The following is a 21,437-nucleotide window of genomic DNA, read 5'->3' on the forward strand; positions in this document are numbered from 1 at the left end:
TAACATAGTGCCCATGGAGTCATGAGGCATTGATTTGCTTCATTTCAGTCACGTTTCTCTTATGTGTGGACTGTAATTCTATGATCCATGAATTAATCAAGTTAATACACACAAAAAGTGCAAGTGTGGTTAGTGCATTGATTTCTATATTATCCGTACAAGGAAAACCTGATATTCCCATTTTAGAAAGCTTGTCAATATACAAGTGAGGTATTTGGATGATTTATGGATGACTGGGGATTTATACATCTAAAACCCAGTCCACGTTATCTTCATTCCAATGGGTAAGTAGAAAAAACGTGCCCCAATAGTGAATAATCTAATGAAAAAGAGCTATAAAAATGCTATGGGGATTGCTATTTCACAATTTTGGAATATGAGCATACTCTGTTAGAATAATTCATTCTCCAAACCACTCAATTGTTGATGGGCAGGAGGCTGAAAAGCAGAGTGTTAGCTACATTACTGATATCTGAAATCACCATAAAGTACAGGAAATGCAAGAAAGAAATCAGCAGAGACAGAAATACTGCCAGGACAGAAACTCTGGAAGACCAAAAGAGTTACATGTTGGAGACAAAATGAGAATATAAAAGTCATGATGAGGAAACTGTTGGTAGAGCAGGTGATGGGAAAGACAAAAAACTGTATAGTAGAAACTGCAGACATCTGTACAAGGCTCATTTGCCAAAGTCGAAGACAGAGTTCCAGAAAAAAATAAGCAACTAGTGGTGTCACAACCAGTCCTGTTACAAGAATATATGAGACTGTGAGAGAAGAGCTACAGATATATAGATAGATAGATAGATAGATAGACAGACAGACAGATAGATAGATAGATAGATAGATAGATAGATATATAGATAGATAGATAGAGGTAGACAGACCCCTGAATCTGGGTCTCCAAATGGAGTTGTAGTGCAGCAAGACATGCCTCAAAAGTAGCCAGCTGTTGGCATAGAGGGATAATCCCCTGACCACATCCTAGATGACCTGAGATTGATTAGCCAACTACTGTTAGATGGTCTTGGGGAGGAGAGGAATAAAGAGTCTTAGCCTGCTTTCCTGTCTTCGGGGAAGGGGTGCATGTGCTCAGGGCACATGTCTATGGTAGAATTTCCACTGTTTACTGGGAATCATATAGACATGTCTTTCTATAAGGTGGGGATGAGGCCATTTGATGATGTCATGTACCCAGGAGTGAACAAGCATTACAAACCCACTGCATGCTGTCTTCTTGGACACTGATGAGCATGAGGATTGAAATGACTGGTTATAAGTAGACAATCCTGTTCCACTGCAAGGATAATGGTTCCACTCCTGGCTCACAATATCCTCTCCCTAGAAAGAAAAAATGGATTAATGGGGCACCCAAGGAGGGAGAGCCTTTGCTTTTGTTGTAGAGCTTCAAGCCCACGATCATGTCTGAAATGGGTCTTGGGACTAGTGTACTTGTCCAGTCAACAAACATAAAGTAAATAACTATGTTCTCTGGTTATAAAAGACTATTGAAGAATGCAGTCAGACATACAGATTGTTTTAGAGTTAAATACTAGAAAGCTCATTTACTGAAATACATTTTAAATATGAAAAATAATTCATATTTTATATAAATAGCCCATGACATGCTTAGGAATTTGTTAATGTTAAGGCCGAATGATCAGTGTAATAGACAAGTATTTCTTCTAATTTTTAAAAATGATGGGTGCTATGTATGGATGTATAGGCTTATGGCTAATGAGCTGACTGCAGTGATTTTCATGCCATACAGTATTTTTCCTAAGAATTTAATTGGGATATAGACCTCATGGAGGTTAAATCATCTCTCCTGTCACCCTATATTATATGTCACACTTCCTGACATGACAGTATGGGCTGTCACAGACTGCCAGTTCTTCCATCATGAACAAGTTCCTTGTTGTTATGATCTGTGAGACTAGGAATTAAATAAAGGTCCTAGTAGCAGCATCCAAAAAGCATGAAGCCACAGAGCAGTTCACGGAGGTCACACAGTTTCTCCATATGCTAGTAAGACAGTAGGCACAACAGTCATCTTATGTACATGCACAAAAGAAATATCAGTACAAACACGCACACAGGTAGAATGATAGATGAACCACACAACATTAAGTTGGGCTAGATCATGAAATGAGTATGGCTATGGTTGGACCTTAGTGAGACACTCTGTGTAACGGCAGCCTCTTCTAAATCCTGAATGCTCACAGAGGGTGCATTTTTATCAGTGGAACAACTAGGCTTACTTCTGTGGCCACCGCAGGGCTAAATGCACTGTAGACTACAAGGCTGATGTGCATGAAAAAGCACCATTATCAGGTAGTCAGCCATGGTGGTGTATGTCTGGAACTAACTGTGAAGCAATAGGGCTATTGTCCACAGCTGCATAATGGCTTCCCTTCCAGTTGACAGTGATAGCCACTGTATACTATGGACACTATCATGCACACCTATTCATATATGTGGTGGTCATGGTGTCTACATGCCACTTCTTGAACTGCACATGCCAATGTTGTTAGCTAGACTTTTGTAAACTGGTCCACAGACGTGTGCAATCAGATGTCATTTTTCCATGGACCCATATGATTGATGTGGAATCCTTTAGCACAGCCAGCCATAGTGACCAGGTTACATGGCACACCATGAATGGGCCCAGTTAACTTGATATGAAAATCTATGATCTGCCACTGTATGCTTTCACTGGACTGTACCAGTGTATATATTGGTTAGGGAAACACATACAGTCTTTGCACTTCCTAGGTCTCCTGTTAATCACTGTACTTGTTCCCCACCTCCCCAGCTGCTATTGGTTCTTTTCTTGCTGTAGCTGAACCTTGTTTCATGACTGGTGATGGGGTCTGGTGTCATTCATCCTCAGATTTCTTCTTACTTGAAAAGGCACCTGCAACTTGATATCCTGTAACTCCATTGGGATAAAACATTTAGGTATTTCATGTGTATCAGTAGAAGGTGTCCTGTGTGATAGGTGCCACATCCTGGGATGACTGTTCATTATCTTGGTCTCACACTGGTGAGAGAATATGGATACCCATCTGGGTGACTAATGGTAGTCATAAGGGGAGTGTGTGCCCTAGATGATGTTGCTAAAAGGCAAATAGCTTGTACTTTTAAGAAAGGATTAACTTCACAATGTATGCACCCCTCACAATGACATGGTATGTACATGCAACCCACCTATTGGACTGTGTGTACAATCAACAACCACAATGACTCAGATACACATACACAAGAGATATGAAGGAGGTGGATATCAGTACAGAGTGCATACCCATAGTCACAGCTGGTGTTACATAGTATAACTGCACATGCTGCATACACATAGTCACAGCTGGTATTACATAGTATAACTGAACATGCTGCGTACACATAGTCACAGCTGGCATTACATGGTATGACTGTACATACTGCATACACATAGTCACAGCTGGTGTTACATAGTATAACTGCACATGCTGCATGCAATAGTCACAGCTGGTGTTATATGGTATAACTGTACATGCTACATACACATAGTCATGGCTGGCGTTATATGGTATAACTGTACATACTGCATACACATAGTCACAGTTGGTGTTGCATAGTATAACTGCACATGCTACATGCAATAGTCACAGCTGGTGTTACATAGTAAAATTGTACATGCTGCATACACATATTCACAGCTGGTGTTACATAGTATAACTGCACATGCTGCATACACATAGTCACAGCTGGCATTACATAGTATAACTGTACATGCTGCGTACACATAGTCACAGCTGGCCTTATATGGTATAACTGTACATGCTGCATACACATAGTCACAGCTGGCGTTATATGGTATAACTGTACATACTGCATATGCATAGTCACAACTGGTGTTACATAGTATAACTGCACATGCTGCATGCAATAGTCACAACTGATGTTATATGGAATAACTGTACATGCTGCATACACATAGTCACAGCTGGTGTTATATGGTATAACTGTACATACTGCATACACATAGTCACAGCTGGCGTTATATGGTATAACTGTACATACTGCATACATATAGTCACAGCTGGTGTTGCATAGTATAACTGCACATGCACATGCAATAGTCACAGCTGGTGTTTCATAGTATAATTGTACATGCTGCATACCCATAGTTACAGTTGTCGTTACATAGTATAATTGCACATAATGCATACACATAGTCACAGCTGGCATTACATAGTATAACTGTACATGCTGCATAAGACCTTGCACTGATATCTGATGCTATAGAAATATCCCAACCTGTAGCAGACATCATATATTTTTTCAGTTGCGTAATTCATACTATACATGCCAGGGTACTTATTACTAACACCATATGAAATTCACTGTGAATGTTCTTTGTGGAAGGGGAGGCACCTTCACTAGTTCCATTTCCAGGTATCTGGTGGTTACAGTCATGCTCGCTCACTGAGACCAGGAATTCCTCTGTCTCATTCAATGGAGATACTAGGGAACTACCCCTCATGGCATGCTGTTGACCTCAGTATTCCTTTCACATCACTCAGTTACAAATATATGGGATATGGTGACAAGTCTACATGGTGCAGCCATGGCCAGCATCCAGGTTCACCAGATAGACAGTGTCCTTCCAAAGCTGACCTCTGTGACCATGTTCAATACCTTTGTCCATTGTGTTCATTCTGTGTTGGTGTAGAAAGTCATAATGCATTCCATTCTTGAATGTTCCAAAGTTATTCTGCTGCAGTCTGATGACAGTGTGTTTGTAACAGGTTAGTAATATTCATGAGAATGTTTCAGTAGCTTGCCAAAAGCAGATAATAGTGAAAAACATAGTATACTAAACCGACATTGGAGAACAGTTATCTGTGATGTGACTGTGTTGGGATATATATTATTAAATTTTGTTTCTGCACATATGTTATATAATGATAATAAATGCTGTCATGCTAAGATGTGATGTATGCTGTGTATATGAAAGTGTGACTGTATATTTATGGTTGTGATCACTAGCTGTCTATACATTTTGTTTCAGGCATGGAGGAAAGGATGGTGTATCATGTATTATCAATGGTTGTTTTGCCTAAAATACCACAGAGATATTTTATGTGCTACTGTCTCAGCTATTATCATATTGGCTGTTCTCTCTCTGCTGTGTGATTTCCCTTATATATAACAGTGCTGCTTGTTGCACCGTCAACAAAACAGACTGTATGATCCAAGCAAGAGAACATCCTGGAAATGAGTCAACCATCAAATGACTTGCCATCTTGCAATGGAAAGAGGCCACAGTATGTGATTGCAGTGAGTGAACATGTGCATTGTCTAGGTATTCTGTAGCAGACCTTTAGGATATTACGGATATTACTAATGTCTGTTTGGTATATTGACTACTATTTGGTTGCACATCTGTGCACTGCACATGGTACACATTTCAGTGCATATTTGGCTTACATTCCTAATCTGGCATGCTTGAAGGAAGGAGAATCTAAGTCTGCAGTTAGCCTTTTCTGGTGTTGGCTTGAAAAGCTGTTACACTGAACATAATGCATATGTTAATACACCTTTGCCTTGTGTGCCTATATTTGCATGCCAAATGGGGGGCAATCAGTTTGCACTTCAATTTTATGCACATAATTTTGGACCACTGTATACTGGAAATGGTTTATGTGTCAGAACACAGTTTGTTTGTTTATTTATTTATTTGTTTGTTTGTTTGTTTGTTAACTGGGCAAGCCCGGTGTGCACAAATATTTATTTTTTGGTACCACCCAGCATACTGACTTTACCTTACTTAGACTCAGACAATTTGTAAGCATCACAGAAGTGAAAGGATAATATTAGCTCTCATCTGAGACTCAAACCCAAGATCTCCAGCATACCATGCTGGTGTTACTGTCCCTTACCAGCAAAAGCCTCTGGACAGATCCAGTGGCAGTGACACAAGCATGGTATCCTGCGGGTCTTAGAATCAAGTCCCAGGTGAAAGCTAATATTATCCATTCACTTCTGTGATTCTAACATTGCCTAAGCAGACAATTTATGTCTATTTGTGAATGTTTCTAATTTGACAGTTTGTAAGAGGAAACTGATGGAGTCAAACCCAGGACTGCAGGCTGGAGCTTAAAACCTTGTGAGATGTAGTTACATTTTATGCAGTTATTTTTATGTTGAACATCTTGCATGTGCATTACTTATACATTAAATGCAGTGGTGGGTACAAGACTGCTGCAATGTATACATGGCAGCTGTTAACTTCATTTGTAGCAGTTAGATGTCATGAACGTGTTTCATGCAGGCAAGGTCATTTAATATATGTAATATCTGTGTGTATTGTATGTCATACCTAGTTCATTGTCCCATCCTTCTCTGACTGTTGCCCATCCTGGGTTTGTACATTTATTTTCATTGTTACTCTTCACATTTCTGTCAGGCCCACCATTGTTTGTTGGATTTGAACTATACATCTGCTTTGTGCTTCCTAATTTTGCCTTTGTTACCATTCACCTTTATTCATTGACTTTTCATTCCTATCCCTTTTCCACAAAAAGTGAAAAAGGACCTCACGCTACAAAAATATGTTGCCTGCTCAGTCTTGACACCTTCCCCTCAGACATTCCTCCTCATCATTCCTTTTGTGTGCCCCTCTCCTTACTAACTTACTCCTTGTCACTTCTCTATCATCTCACCAGTGGTGGTAGCTCCCCATTGCCCAGTGTTTTCCCCCAACCTGTATCCAGTCTCACCACAGGATTTTTTTAATGACATTACCAATCTAATGTCATGAGGCCTCCTTTAAATGTTGTAGATCATATGGCTTTTGGGCTGCATTTATGTCTGCAGCATACTAGTGTTGGATTGCAGAGTTTTAAGACTATGATAGTTATTAACAAAAAAGATCTAACACAAGCACCCAGGATCCAAGAATTCACCACTCCATATCCCTCTTAAAATGATTTATTACAATAAGACACACATAAAAAGATGTAGATTTAGCACTTTCATCCTACAGAATACAGGACTTCATCAGAATACTTAACTCAATGAGTCCCTCACCTTATATGCATGCATACACGCATGCACAGCTCTAATTAATACTCATTATATAATTAGTAGTAATTAATCTAATGAAAAAATGTTTTTACAGGAACCCCTTCTAAAAGTTCATTATAAAAGTTAATTGTAAAAAAAATCAATAATCATATGTTTATAATACAACCACAAAACCTGTTCAATAAAAACATTTTTAAAAAGTATAAATACTTGAACACATCTCATCAAATGACTGATGTCATGTTTAACAACAGTTATTTGGAAATGTTTTTGTTTATGCCAGAATTCTGAAATGCATGCAACCTAAGTTGCCATTTTACTTTTTTAGCTTCTAAATTAACCTTCATGTACCCTCCTCTAGGGCTGAATTTTATCTGTTCTATTATACCAAATTGAAACTTCATAAACTGTGGACAAAATTTAGAATGCTTTTAAAGTGCATTATTTTCATTTCTTTTCCCAGTTTCATAAATGTGCTCATAAACTGATTTTTGGAGACACCTCTCCATTTTACCCACATAAAATGATGGGCATCCTTAGCACTTGGCAAGATAAACAACAGCTTTAGTCTGACAATTTCCTTTCTGAAACACCACAAGGGAATGTATATCATTCTCTAAATTTAAACATTTTACCTCTAATATGTAAGAGCTGGAGTCTGCATGTCCTCCCCATGATCAAGTGGTGTTCGAAAGACATGCATGAATGGGCGTGCCTTCATTGAAGGTTGGGCATCGAGCTGGCACCTCGGCACTGTAAGAATCTGCTGCCAATTATTGGCGGACCGGTGTTCCACTGTGGCAAACCCTAACCGGGAAAAGCCAAAAGAAGATCATCATCATCACCTCTAATATATAAGAGCATTGAGCACAAGCTCCATACTTCACAGTACCCATTTTCTGGGTTCCCTGATATGTTGTATTCAGTAGGATGGTCTTCTTTCGGCTTCTCCCGGTTAGGGGTTGCCACAGCGGAACTCTGGTTCGCTAATGATTGGCAGTAGATTTTTATGGTGCCAAGGTGCTAGCCCGACACCCAACCTTCAACAAAGGCACGCCCATTCTATGCATGTCTTTAGAACGCCACTCAACCATGGGGAGGACATACAGACTCCACACAGAAGGTGCTCCAGCTGAGAATCAAATGGGACAACCTCTTGCTGTAAAGTGACAATGCTACCGCTGCACCATATCAGTAGGATGAACGTGCTAAATCTATGTATTTTTATGTGTGTCTTATTGTAATAAATCATTTTAAGAGGGATATGGTGAATTTTTGGATCCTGGCTGCTTGCATTACATATTTGTTGTTTTTAAGCTGTTTTTGTAGCGTCTCACTTGTGTAATTTATACTATGATAGTTATTCACATTCTGTAGATTTGTGTCATTAACATAGCCTATGCACTCATCTTTTTTGTGCTATCTCTGCTACCCTTTGCTGCGACAATATAGCTCTATGAACTCTGCTTGGATGTTTTTCACTGTGTAGATATCCTAGCTCTGTATTGGTTGATAATGCTCCTTTTACTCCATTTTGTAGATTCATGAGGATTTCTACCTGCATGCTTTGCTCATCATTTAGGTATTTCCAATTATTTGTTTGCTGGAGTTGTATTGCTTCTGCAGTGGTGGCTATCCATATTAATTCATTGAACATTTGGAATCCATCCCAGTAGTTATAAAAAGTGGTCAATATTTTTACCTTCTGCAAATTATTTCTGATTCACAATCTAAGCAAAAAGCAGCAGTACTGTAGGTACATTGCTTCAGTGAATATAGATGAGTTTGTGACAAGAGTATATATTAAAAATAATAAATGTATTGACAGTAAACATAGTGCTCTATTTTGTATGTCACTGAACTATACATCTAATACTAGAAGAGACATATAGGCTACATATTAACTACATAACAGAGCAACAATATAAAACAACAGCTATAAATATGTTGCAGCTAGCTGCTGTAGGAAATCTAATGCACCAAATGCAAGGAAAAGACCCTGCAATTGGCTAATATATTTATCATACTAATATATTTATCAGACATTATGAAAAGGACACATCCATGTGAAATGATTGAATTAGAGTGATAGAGGGAGGACATAGGGTTCGGAAGAAAAGTGAGAGGGGGCAAAGGTGTGTTTAAAGTAGACATAGGAGCTACAAAAGTACTAACAAGAATAGGGGTGATGAAAGTGGAGAGATAGGATGAGTCTATACCTCTCAACCTTTTAGAGCAAGAAATCTGGACAAAACCATAAATAATGGGGGGGACCCAAAAATAGGGACAGTTTTTAAATATTACTCTTACAAATTTAGAAAATTAATAGAATAACAAATTTTGCATTGGTATGAATTTTCTGAAGAGTATGAACTGTGAAAGTCAAATGTCTTTCATTATTTTCTAACTCCAATACTCAGTGATTTACCAATAATTTGCCAAAAAAAACAACATTTTATGAGGAACAGACCAAATATAGGAGGCAAAAATCTGGACATTCTGGGAAAATCTGGACAGTTGAGAAGTATGGATGAGTCTGAACATAATAGAAAGACATGAGTTGCAGTACATTTGATAGAGTGATAGGACTGGGGAAATGACATGCAGACTCAAGATTATTTTGTTAGGTCTAATAACCCCACAGTTGCAAGATCAGTTGACTGTACAGATGAGATCTGATTCCCAGTTTGAGGCCTTCTTTGGTGGCAAATTTCTCTATAATCTAATCAAATGTCAGTAAATAAATACATATTGAGAGGGAGTTTATCTATTTTTTTCATTGTACAGACACTTTATTCCGAGCCTCCTTATATAGTTTTAGATGGTGTTGCTTCAAAAGCAAAAGTCTGGGTAATGACCTCCACTGCTTCATGCGCTGGCATTATCAGACTCCTATATGAAGCCTAACATTTTTATTCTGAAGTGAAAATTAGAGACAATTACTGCTACAGTTTGCAAAAAGCTACCAGAAAATTAAATGGATGTGAACTGCTCATCACTGAAAAAGTATCACCCTCTATAAAAAGCAACTTGTTTCCAGTGAAGGAAGTAAAAGTATATTTGTCTCATAAATAGAGGGTGGAGTGAAACAATTTGTTTTTGGTTTTAGATATATAATTTATGGCCAGAAAACTGAAACTCTCCTGCCATAACCTTAAACTAGATGAGTTCCTCATATTCACATTAAACTTCTGCTATTAGGAAATTCTAATGACAGCTGATTGGAAATGAGTCAGCACTAGTCATTTGGGCTATCAGTCTGATGGTGTACCTTCACATCATTAGTACAATTATTTGCATCATACCAAAAAAGTGTTCTTCTGGTCAAATCAAGTGGATACTCGACAAAAGGTCAAAGCACATCAAGAATGATATGTTATATCTAATGTCTTGGGGTTTACGGAGGAGCACTAGACCCCCTACAACCCCCATGCAGGTGAGAGTGTCCCCAGCATGCCAACACCCACTTAAGTGACATAATCAGCCCCAAGATCACTGCACTTTTGAGGTTAAGACCAATGCCCCCTTGCAGTTACCCCATTCCTAACTAAAAAAATAAATGCACAGAAGTTGCAATGGGACTAGATGTCCATCTGTCACATCATGTACTCACAACTACTCATTATCATTTCTAAGACTACTGTATGCTGTGCAGCAGTGACCTCCATGCCACCATCTTGCACTTTCATCACCTATGAATATACAAAGTTTAACTCCACAACATCTGAGTGATCATGTTGCAGCAGGAAAATGGATCTGCCACTCCAACCTTCCGCCACAGAGAAACCAGTTGCTTTCTACTTCCTCTGCTGAAACATTAGTAGCATAATGTACATGTAAACATAGGAGGGTGCAATACAACTTCTCATGTTACAACAGCTTAAAATATATTGCTATAACTGGAATTTCTGAGAAGCCTTTGAGAATACTGACCAGACATAGCTCACAACAGTGTAAAAGTTTTAATTGTGAATGTGAACAGCCTTAATAACAGGTTCTTTCTCTTAAAGGTCTCCTAAATACGCTAAATGTGGATGTCGTGCTAATCTCTGAGATGTTGTTGAAGGCCACAGACTAGGTATTGGGTACTGCTTCATAAGGGGAGAAGTATACATTGTCACAGGTGGAAAACAACAGAGGTTGGTGAGGCTGCTATGACTGTGGCAAAAGATTACATTCATGTTATACACACTTTTAATTACAAGGCAGATATTATTGATTGTGAATGTTTAACAATGAAAGTTTGCAGAATGCTTATATGGCATATTTATATAGAATCCCAGAATCTAGAGAAAAAGAAAATCTTGATGAGTTGATCAATTGTATTTATTCTGTAAATATCCATAATGAAATTATACTGGGAGATTTAAACTTCCCTGGATTAAAATGGAGAGCTGATGATAATTCTAGCAGCCTGAGGAAAATATTTAGCATTGCTTTTATTGCAAACACCTTGAGACAACACAAACCAAACAGGCTTTGCTGTATGTTGGATAGCATGTATTCCAAACTATATTAAAGCATGTGGTTATAAAATAATACTGCATATAGCTGGTAATGACCATTCTGTCATTGTCATAGCCTTACTAAACCAGTAATCTCCCATGCTAATAAAACTTCACAGGCCAACTACTAAATGGTAACTGATTATAAAAAAGCAAAAAAAAAAAAATAATCATAATAATAATAATTCTGCAGAACATTTTATGGGAGTCTTTTTTTGTTTTGAGGATAAAGCTATAAATGCAATGTGGAATGCTTTAAGGGAATGTATTTACAAGTTTAAGATTTTAAGGAATAATTTATTTATTTTACTTATTTGACATTTGTTAATGTCTCTCTCTGATAATGGTGAGAAGCATTTTTATCCACTGGTAACATCAATATCAGGATGAGAAACTTGATTAAGTGTAGAAATAAGTTGCTAAAACAAATGAGATCATGAGAGAGCGTGCATTGTAAGTATAAAGTAAACTACTTAAATAAGAATATTGAAGAGAGTGCAAAAAGAGATTTATGGGTGTATGAAGAGATGTTAGTTAGCATGAGGGATAGCAGGAAGACACATTTTCAATAAAATCCAAAAAGCAGGGATACTGGCTCATCTGCTGACTGTTCACTGAGGACAACAGAACTCACTAAGTAGTAATATAGCAATAGTGCATAGCTCAATAAGTAGTAATGCAGTAATATCGCATAGCTCATTAAGTAGTAATACAGTAGTGCCACATAACTCAATAAGTATTAATGCAGTAATGTCACATAGCTCAATGAGTAGTAATGCAGTAATGCTGCATAGCTCAGTAAGTAGTAATACAGTAATGTCACATAGCTCAATAAGTAGTAATGCAGTAATGTCTCATAGCTCAATAAGTAGTAATGCAGTAATGTCTCATAGCTCAATAAGTAGTAATGCAATAATGCCACATAGCTCAATGTGTAGTAATACAGTAATGTTGCATAGCTCAGTAAGTAGTAATACAGTAATGTTGCATAGCTCAGTAAGTATTAATGCAGTAATCTTGCATAGCTCAATAAGTAGTAATGCAGTAATGTCACATAGCTCAGTAAGTATTAATGCAGTAATGTTGCATAGCTCAATAAGTAGTAATGCAGTAATGTCACATAGCTCAGAAAGTAGTAATACAGTAATGTCCCATAGCTCAGTAAGTAGTAATACAGTAATGTTGCATAGCTCAATAAGTAGTAATGCAGTAATGCCACATAGCTCAATGAGGAGTAATACAGTAATGTTCCATAGCTCAGTAAGTAGTAATACAGTAATGTTGCATAGCTCAGTAAGTATTAATGCAGTAATGTTGCATAGCTCAATAAGTAGTAATGCAGTAATGTCACATAGTTCAGCAAGTAGTAATACAGTAATATCACATAGCTCAATAAGTAGTAATACAGTAATGTCACATAGCTGAATAAGTATTAATGCAGTAATGTTACATAGCTCAATAAGTAGTAATACAGTAATGTCACATAGCTCACTAAGTAGTAATACAGTAATGTTGCATAGCTCAGTAAGTAGTAATACAATAATGTCACATAGCTCAGTAAGTAGTAATACAGTCATGTCAAATAACTCAGTAAGTAGTAATGCAGTATTGTCGCTTAGCTCAGTAAGTAGTAATACAATAATGTTGCATAGCTCAATAAGTAGTAATGCAGTAATGTCACATAGCTCAATAAGTAGTAATACAGTAATGTCGCATAGCTCAGTAAGTAGTAATATAGTAATGTCGCATAGCTCAGCAAGTAGTAATACAGTAGGATCTATATTGCAACATCAAACTAAAACAAGTTTGAACGTTGTAATATTGAACCCTAAAGTCTGAAAGTGGAAAATAGCAAAGCCATGGCACATCGACTTTTTTCCCCAGGGAAAAAAAAAGGGTGGGCCATTTTCAGAGCTTTGCTATTTCCTCCACTGTGGTGAAAGCTCGGAGTGGGTATATTTAAGTAGGGGGGTGTGGGGGGCACAGTCCCCCACGTTGGGGGATGTGGTGGGCAAAGCCCCCCACTTCAGTTTAGGTTTAAGGTTAATTTTTTTTTGTCACAGAACAGTGATTTTTTTCCCTGGGGAAAAAAATCGCTGTTCTGTGCTTTTAGTTTTGTTGGGTTTTGAACATAACTCTTCGATATTACAACAATCGAACTTTTGTAAGTTCGATGTTGTGATATAGACCCATACAGTAATTTTGCATAGCTCCGTAAGTACTAATACAGTAATGTCGCACATCTCAGTAAGTAGTAATACAGTAATGCCGCATAGCTCAACAAGTAGTAATAGAGTAATGTCGCATAGATCAGTAAGTAGTAATACAGCAATGTCTAGTCAAAATTAGAAGGATGGGGTATTCAAAGGTTACTAAGATTGAAATTATTGATATTCTTGGAAAACTGGATTAAGCAATATCCTTGGGGACAGAATTTCTAATAAATACATAAAATCACTTGGGAAAGTCTTGGAGAAACCCCTAAAATGTATTTGTACAGTTGGTTATAAAACTGCACAGGACCAGATGACGGAAATTTGCCACTATAAAACCAATTCATAAAGGAAAAGATCAATGTGAGAGCAATAACAGTTTAGGCCTATCAGCTTGTTATCCATTGCAAGAAATTCATGGAGCCTTTCATTCTGAAAATTCTTCTAGAAGACTTAGACAATATTGGTTTGCATAACATTCACTTACTGACATGCATATCAACAGATTATTGTACCTATTGAACAGAAAACTCATACAGATGGGATTTTTATTCATTTCACCCCTAGGTTTGACAAAATCGACTATAATGTATTATTAAACAAAATGTGTAAGGTAGGTATCTCAAAACCATTGGTGGGGTGAATAAGCGATTAGTTAAGTAAAGAGATTATGGCAAACTAAATACAGGGCATGTTACAGAAAAGAAATGGACTATGGTTGAGAGCTATCATAGGGAGGTTGATATTGGGCCTGGATCTGTTTAGTTTATATGCTTTTAGAAACTGCAGTACCATATGATTGTCTTTTACTGTGTTTGCAGTACCATATTGTTGTCTTTTACTGTCTTTATGCAGATGATTAGCAACTTGGGAAGTATGTCACAAGTTTGCAGGACTAGGAAAACTTCATTCATACCTAGATGATTTGAATGTATAAATTGAGACAAAGATTATGAATATAACCATTGACTAAACCAAGCAGATTTATTTTGGTCCAAGGCATTCACATTAATTTTTATAAAACAGAGGAAAAGAGGACAGAAAATGTACATTTATTTAAAGATCTAGGGTGTGCAGATTGATAATACCCTTATTTTTGTCATCATGTTGACTGTGGTGCGAGGGATTGTAACAAGATTTTTGACTGTATTAAAAATTTTATGAAATCAAGAAAACCTAAGGTGTTGAAACAATTTGTAGCAGTTTAATCAGTTAGAAAAGTAAGCATGGTAGTAGCATATGTTTTTTTTCCCCAAATCTAAGAAAACAAGATTGGAGGGTTCAGAAAAAAGATTTATTTTATTTATTTATTTACATTTGTTGACTGGGAGTGTCCGACTGGACGTAGGTCCATTTTCAGCGGAGGCCCGGGGAGAAAAGCTCCACAAAGATTTGCAAAGATAATCCATAATCTGGATTCTGGAGATGTAGCCATATGAGGAAAAGCTTGCTAGGCTAAAGTTGCCCTCAGTGCCCTATAGACAAAGATTATGTAATTTGATCTTAGAGCATAGGGCAAAATCCCCTTACATGGGTTTTTGGATGATATTATCTTGCACTCAAAACACTTTGTCTGCCATTAGGGTGTTGCAAGATATTTTATGACAGCTTCAAATATTTTCAGAGTACACAATAAATAAAAGTAAAACAAAGGCTATAGTGAATACCCATCAATGAATGCCCATCAATGGCTGCCTTAACACAACAGTACAAACCTTGCAGACATTTGTGATCACAAAAAAGTAATGGCCTTATCATTAAAAAAAACTCACTTGATAAGTCTCTATACCCCCATGCAATATCACTACTTTGATGCAGCCTACCTATAAAACAGCCCAAAGGTAAACTTAATCCTCCACTAGCAGATGCATTTTCTATGAATCTGGGTTTTCATGCTATTTTAATGAATGTGAGTTTTGCCGTTTCAATGAGTATGAGTTTCCAGGGCAGAGAAGTTTACAGCTCATGCTAAATCTGTATTCATTGTGAGACTGTATTGCTAGTTTAGCAAATGACTATCTGTGTTTGTGTTATTTTATTTCAATATCTGTAAACATTGTGGAAGTAAGTAAGAAAACAGTATGCACACTGATAGATTTGAACAATGTGTATGGTAACTGGTTAGAAATAGCCAAGTAATGGAACACTGGAATGGCTGGGGAGGGGGCTGCTGTTGGAGGGTGGGTGTTGCTGCAAGAGGGGTTGCTTGGGGGTGGAAATCTATTACCCTGCTAGGGCCCTATTTGACTATGATCCAGTTCTGGTATTTAAAGTAGGAAATAAGTACACAAAGGTAGTTGCAGTTTAACTACATTGCAAGGTATCTTTTTCTTCTTATCCATTTAAATGATTTAAGGAAATTACTGGGGTGGCTTTCTTGGGGAGTGACTTACCTGTGGGTGTGGCTCAAATAAGGTTGTTTTGTGAGTATGTTGTGGGTAGGGCATAAGGGGGCACCGGAGCACTACTTCGCCTAGGGTGCCATTTCAGCTAAGGCCGGCCCTGAGTAGGGCAAAATCCCCTTACATGGGTTTTTGGATGATATTATCTTGCACTCAAAACACTGTCTGCCATTAGGGTGTTGCAAGATATTTTATGACAGCTTCAAATATTTTCAGAGTACACAATAAATAAAAGTAAAACAAAGGCTATAGCAGCAAATTATGCGAATAAACAAGAATTGGTTCAACAATACCCATATTTATGGGTACATGAAAAGATGAAGCATTTAGGCGTATAGAGTAAAAAGACTCTGTTATGGTAGCTAAGGATAAGAGAAAAGGGGCAAAGTAAAACATTATTAACAAATTCAACATATTCCTCAACAAGCTTCACACAGCTGCAGGTCCAGCTGAAATAATTCAGTAAGTCAGCAATGCCACTTTTGTATGCACAGCCTTCTCCATGCAGGAGCTGTAAAATTTTACACAAGCGGCATACAAATTCAGTCGAAAACTGTCTCTAAGCATACGATCTAGCACTAAACCTCATAAAACTAAATGATGGTCTTCCATTCTAAGAACATAACTGCTCCTACACTTAATAAAATTTCATCTCAAAATATAAAAACAGATACCATCCCATATGCAAAACTGCTAGGGATCACAACTGACAATCTACTCAAACTGGATACACGTTTCCTATGCACCATCAAAAAGACTCCTCTAAAACTTGGCCACCTATATAAGGTCAAAACTTTCTAACAGACTAGCTGTAAAACCACTGATGCTGGTTATCTCCTACCTTCTCTGGCATATGCCCCCCTATATTTACTACCTCCAAACACTTCAACTAAACAAGCTATCCCACTGCTATAACAAAACAACTTGATTTGCTACTGCGCTACCCTCACAAACCTACCAATGTGCAGCCTTATACAAAGTTACAATGGTTAGAACTTCTTAATCTCATTAAATACTCCAATTATATGTGGTTCACTCCCTACTACAAAAATACAAGTAAATGCCCATCAATGGCTGCCTTAATACAACAGTACAAACCTTGCAGACATTTGTGATCACAAAAAAGTGATGGCCTTATCGTTAAAAAAAACTAACTTGATAAGTCCCTGTACCCCCATGCAATATCACTACTTTCATACAGCCTACCTATAAAACAGCCCAAAGGTAAACTTAATCTTCCACTAGCCAGATGCATTTTCTATGAATCTGGGTTTTCATGCTATTTTAATGAATGTGAGTTTTGCCGTTTCAATGAGTATGAGTTTCCAGGGCAGAGAAGTTTACAGCTCATGCTAAATCTGTATTCATTGTGAGATTGTATTGTTTGTTTAGCAAATGGCTATCTGTGTTTGTGTTATTTTAGTTCAATATCTGTAAACATTGTGGAAGTAAATAAGAAAACAGTATGCACACTGATAGATTTGAACAATGTGTATGGTAACTGGTGAAAAATAGCCAAGTAATGGAACACTGGAATGGCTGGGGAGGGGGCTGCAGTTGGAGGGTGGGTGTTGCTGCAAGAGGGGTTGCTCGGGGGTGGCAGTCTATTACCCTGCTAGGGTCCTATTTGAGTATGACCCAGTTCTGGTATTTAAAGTAGGAAATAAGTACACAAAGGTAGCTGCAGTTTAACTACATTACAAGGTATCTTTTTCTTCTTATCCATTTAAATGATTTAAGGAAATTACTGATAATACCCGCGGTGGTGGTGCTGCAGTAGCATTGTCGCCTCACAGTAAGATGCTGTCCGGTTCGATTCTCAGCTAGAGTGTCTTCTGCGTGGAGACATGCATGAATGGACGTACCTTCGTTGAAGGTTGTGCATCAGGGCTGGTAACTCAGCACGTAAAAATCAACTACCAAACATTAGCGGACGGGAGTTCCGCTGTGGCAACCCCTAACCGGGAAAAGCCAAAAGACACAGCAACTGGAGTGGCTTTCTTGGGGAGTGACTTACCTGTGGGTGTGGCTCAAATAAGGTTGTTTTGTGAGTATGTTGTGGGTAGGGCGTAAGGGGGCGCCGGAGCACTACTTCGCCTAGGGTGCCATTTCAGCTAAGGCCGGCCCTGCTTAGTGTACAAAGCTAGACATGATAATTTTTATGGAAATGATTTTGAGAATCAAAATGAGAGAAAATCTAGAGAAATTCAGACTGTTAGAAACTTAAAGAAAAGTGGGAAAAGCTTGACATCATTTAAAAGAAGCTATTTGTGAGTTTTATGGTTGAGTTTGCTACAAGTTTTATGCAGGCAAATAGGGCCTTGTGCACGTCTAAATACCATACTGTTACTGTATTTTATAGTACATTATTATTATCTACAATGGTTGTAGTCTTGAAACCAGTGCTGCAAATGTATCATATTTAAAATATGCTAAACTTCCCTCCTAACTTGCCCATATCATTTTTAAGTGAATACATTTGCTACTAAATGAAATTCCAGTGTTGGTTCATTGTTGATCCTTGTGAATGAACCAATGGAGGAAATAGAAGAGATACCTAACGCCTTTGTCACTGAAGAGTCTGAGAAAATTATGACTAACTATTGTACAACCCCAAAGTAGAATCCATTGCTATTCCAAAAAGTCTCTATGGCCATCACACCCACTCTATTATCTTAAAATGTGGCAAATAAAATCAAAAAAGTCTGTGACAGAAAATTGGAGCATATTGCTCAAACAATAATCCATAACTGTGTGTGGGTATATCAGGATTTACCTATTGTTGATGTGTTCTGATCAAGAGGGAAAGCCAGCGTGATTAAACAAAGCCAATCAGGCATAAATGCTGACAGACCCACAAACAGGAGTGGATTATTGCTTTTATACAGTGACATTATTTAAGAACGACATTGCTTACCTTTTCTAAATAATGTCTTTGTATAATGGCACTTCAATCTTCTTTCGTGTTGTTTTCTGTGGGCTGATATGTTGCAGAACTGTTTAGGACTTGCATTTCCCATGCTTGTACAGTAAATCAGTGCCGTACAGGAGACGCAATGGAGAAAAGGGAACCTCCATTGCTGTTTTTTTTTTTAAATCTTTATAAAGTCAGGATTGTATGATAGACAGCACAGAAATACAAAGAAAATCAAGCATTTTTCTGTTTCTTTATTTTTACAGAACATATCCTAGCATATGCAAACAGAGAGTCTGGCTGCTGAGTGGTACATTAATGGCCAGACTTTTTACTATTTCTTTATGCTCAATTTACAATGGGCACACTGATTACCAATCAGTCATTATATAATCCAGTAGAGTGGATATCCTTGTTCCCAAATACCTGAAGATTGTTGTTTCTCCTTTTATCATAATATAGTTCACCTTATCAGCATCACCATACTTCTTGTATTATGTTGCAGTCTTGGAATGAAGCAGGGGTCATCCTATTGCACAGCAGTGGGGACTCTTAACAAGATTCACAATTGTATATGTCCTTTTTTACTTCTCATCTGTTTTGCAAAACCCTCTGAAACTAAACTAATATAATGAAATGTGGTGCCTACCAAAAGGCACACAGCATGTCTTAGGCAGAGGCATAAAACAAAAGACCACAGTAGTTAAGATGACAGATGTAATACTAAACAGCCTAGACAAGCAGAAATGTATCATTGACTGTCAGTCATTTTTCAGCAGACTTGTCCAGCCCAATGTTGATCCTTGCTGAGGGCAGGTGTCTTCCACAGAACATATCAGACTATGTATATGAGTTTCATAGAGGTCCATCTTAGAATCCTTCCTTTTTCCCTGTTCTAGTGAATTAGTTCTGAAATTGTTACAATACCTCCACACTGTTATAGAATGCGGATGACTCTGCTTGCCTCTTCCCTTTTGTAAATCATTTCCTACCAGTATATATGCAGCAAACACAAGTATATTTTTACAGAATCAGCTTGGGAGTATTGATAACGGTTATGCAACGTGCTCCAGTCCATGCAGTTTGCAAGTGAAGCCAGGGGAAATTCAAACCTATAAGATGATGCTCATGTTAGCAGCTCACAGCCTTAACTTTTTTCACCTATACTGCCATAGGGTTATACTTTGTCCCCTTCTATACTATTTTGTCAACTAAATAATTTTACAGCATTAAGAGTATTGACATCTTCAGAGCACCTCATTTTTGAATGCTGAGAAAACTAATTTGAATTTTCATAGAAATACTCGAACACTAAGCCAAGATCATTATCCGGTGTTAGCCTAAACAACAGTAAAGGCATTAGAGTTGAATAATGTGTCAAGTATACAGATTTACACATTCTTCAACAGATAAAATATTTAATTCTTGCAAAACATGTACAATAAATTGACCAAAATCACTCAAAATACTTTATTCACTGTGAAGCCATAATAGTAAAAAACCTTCCCAGCTTGTAACACAAATCCAGGACATCCAACTGTCTATCTAGTGAGCTCCTGTTTACTTAGAGGAGCTGAAGCTTTATGAATAATAATAAAACTAAGCTTTATAAATTAAAATAAGCATGCCACAGTCTCTGCAGGTTTACAGCTATTTATTTATTTAACATTTGTTTACCGGGAAAATCCAACTTGGAATGAGCCAATTTTCAGCAAAGACCCGGGGAGAAATGCTCCAGACACATGCTTTCCTCTGTTGCTCACTGCTGTTGGTCATTAGCTTACAAAAGTGACCTGCTCCTTATATGAGCCCATCTGTACTATCCACAATCCATTTAACAACACCCATGTTGATACTTTACAGATATACCCTCATGATATGTCCTGCTAACTTCTGCTGGACACTCACAAAGGCTATACTTCATGTGGTAACAGAATTCTTGGAATCTGTATTTCTTGTCTGTGGAATAACATTCAGACTAACTACAGTACTCTCAATTTTTTGGTATTTTCCAACCAATACTCAAAATCACATGCACATACTGTGTAGTTACCTTACTAATCCTGTCTGGTAGTCACATGTCTATTCATTTGCTTAATAATACTTACCTTTCTCTTCACTTCTGAGGAAATTGTATAATTAATAATTGATTTTACTGTTGTGCATCATTCTCCTATGCTTGATACTCTTACATCACCTTCTAGCACATCTGTGAATTTAATTCTTCATTATGACTGCATGTTTTTTGTAACAACTAGTTATAGCTGATAATCGTGTATAACAGAGAGGGTTGTGATTGGGGCTCTCTGATCGTAACCATGTTATTATGAGT

Source organism: Protopterus annectens, chromosome 1.part0 (assembly GCF_019279795.1).
Source record: "Protopterus annectens isolate FY-2018-M chromosome 1.part0, PAN1.0, whole genome shotgun sequence".
Taxonomy (NCBI): Eukaryota; Metazoa; Chordata; order Ceratodontiformes; family Protopteridae; genus Protopterus; species Protopterus annectens.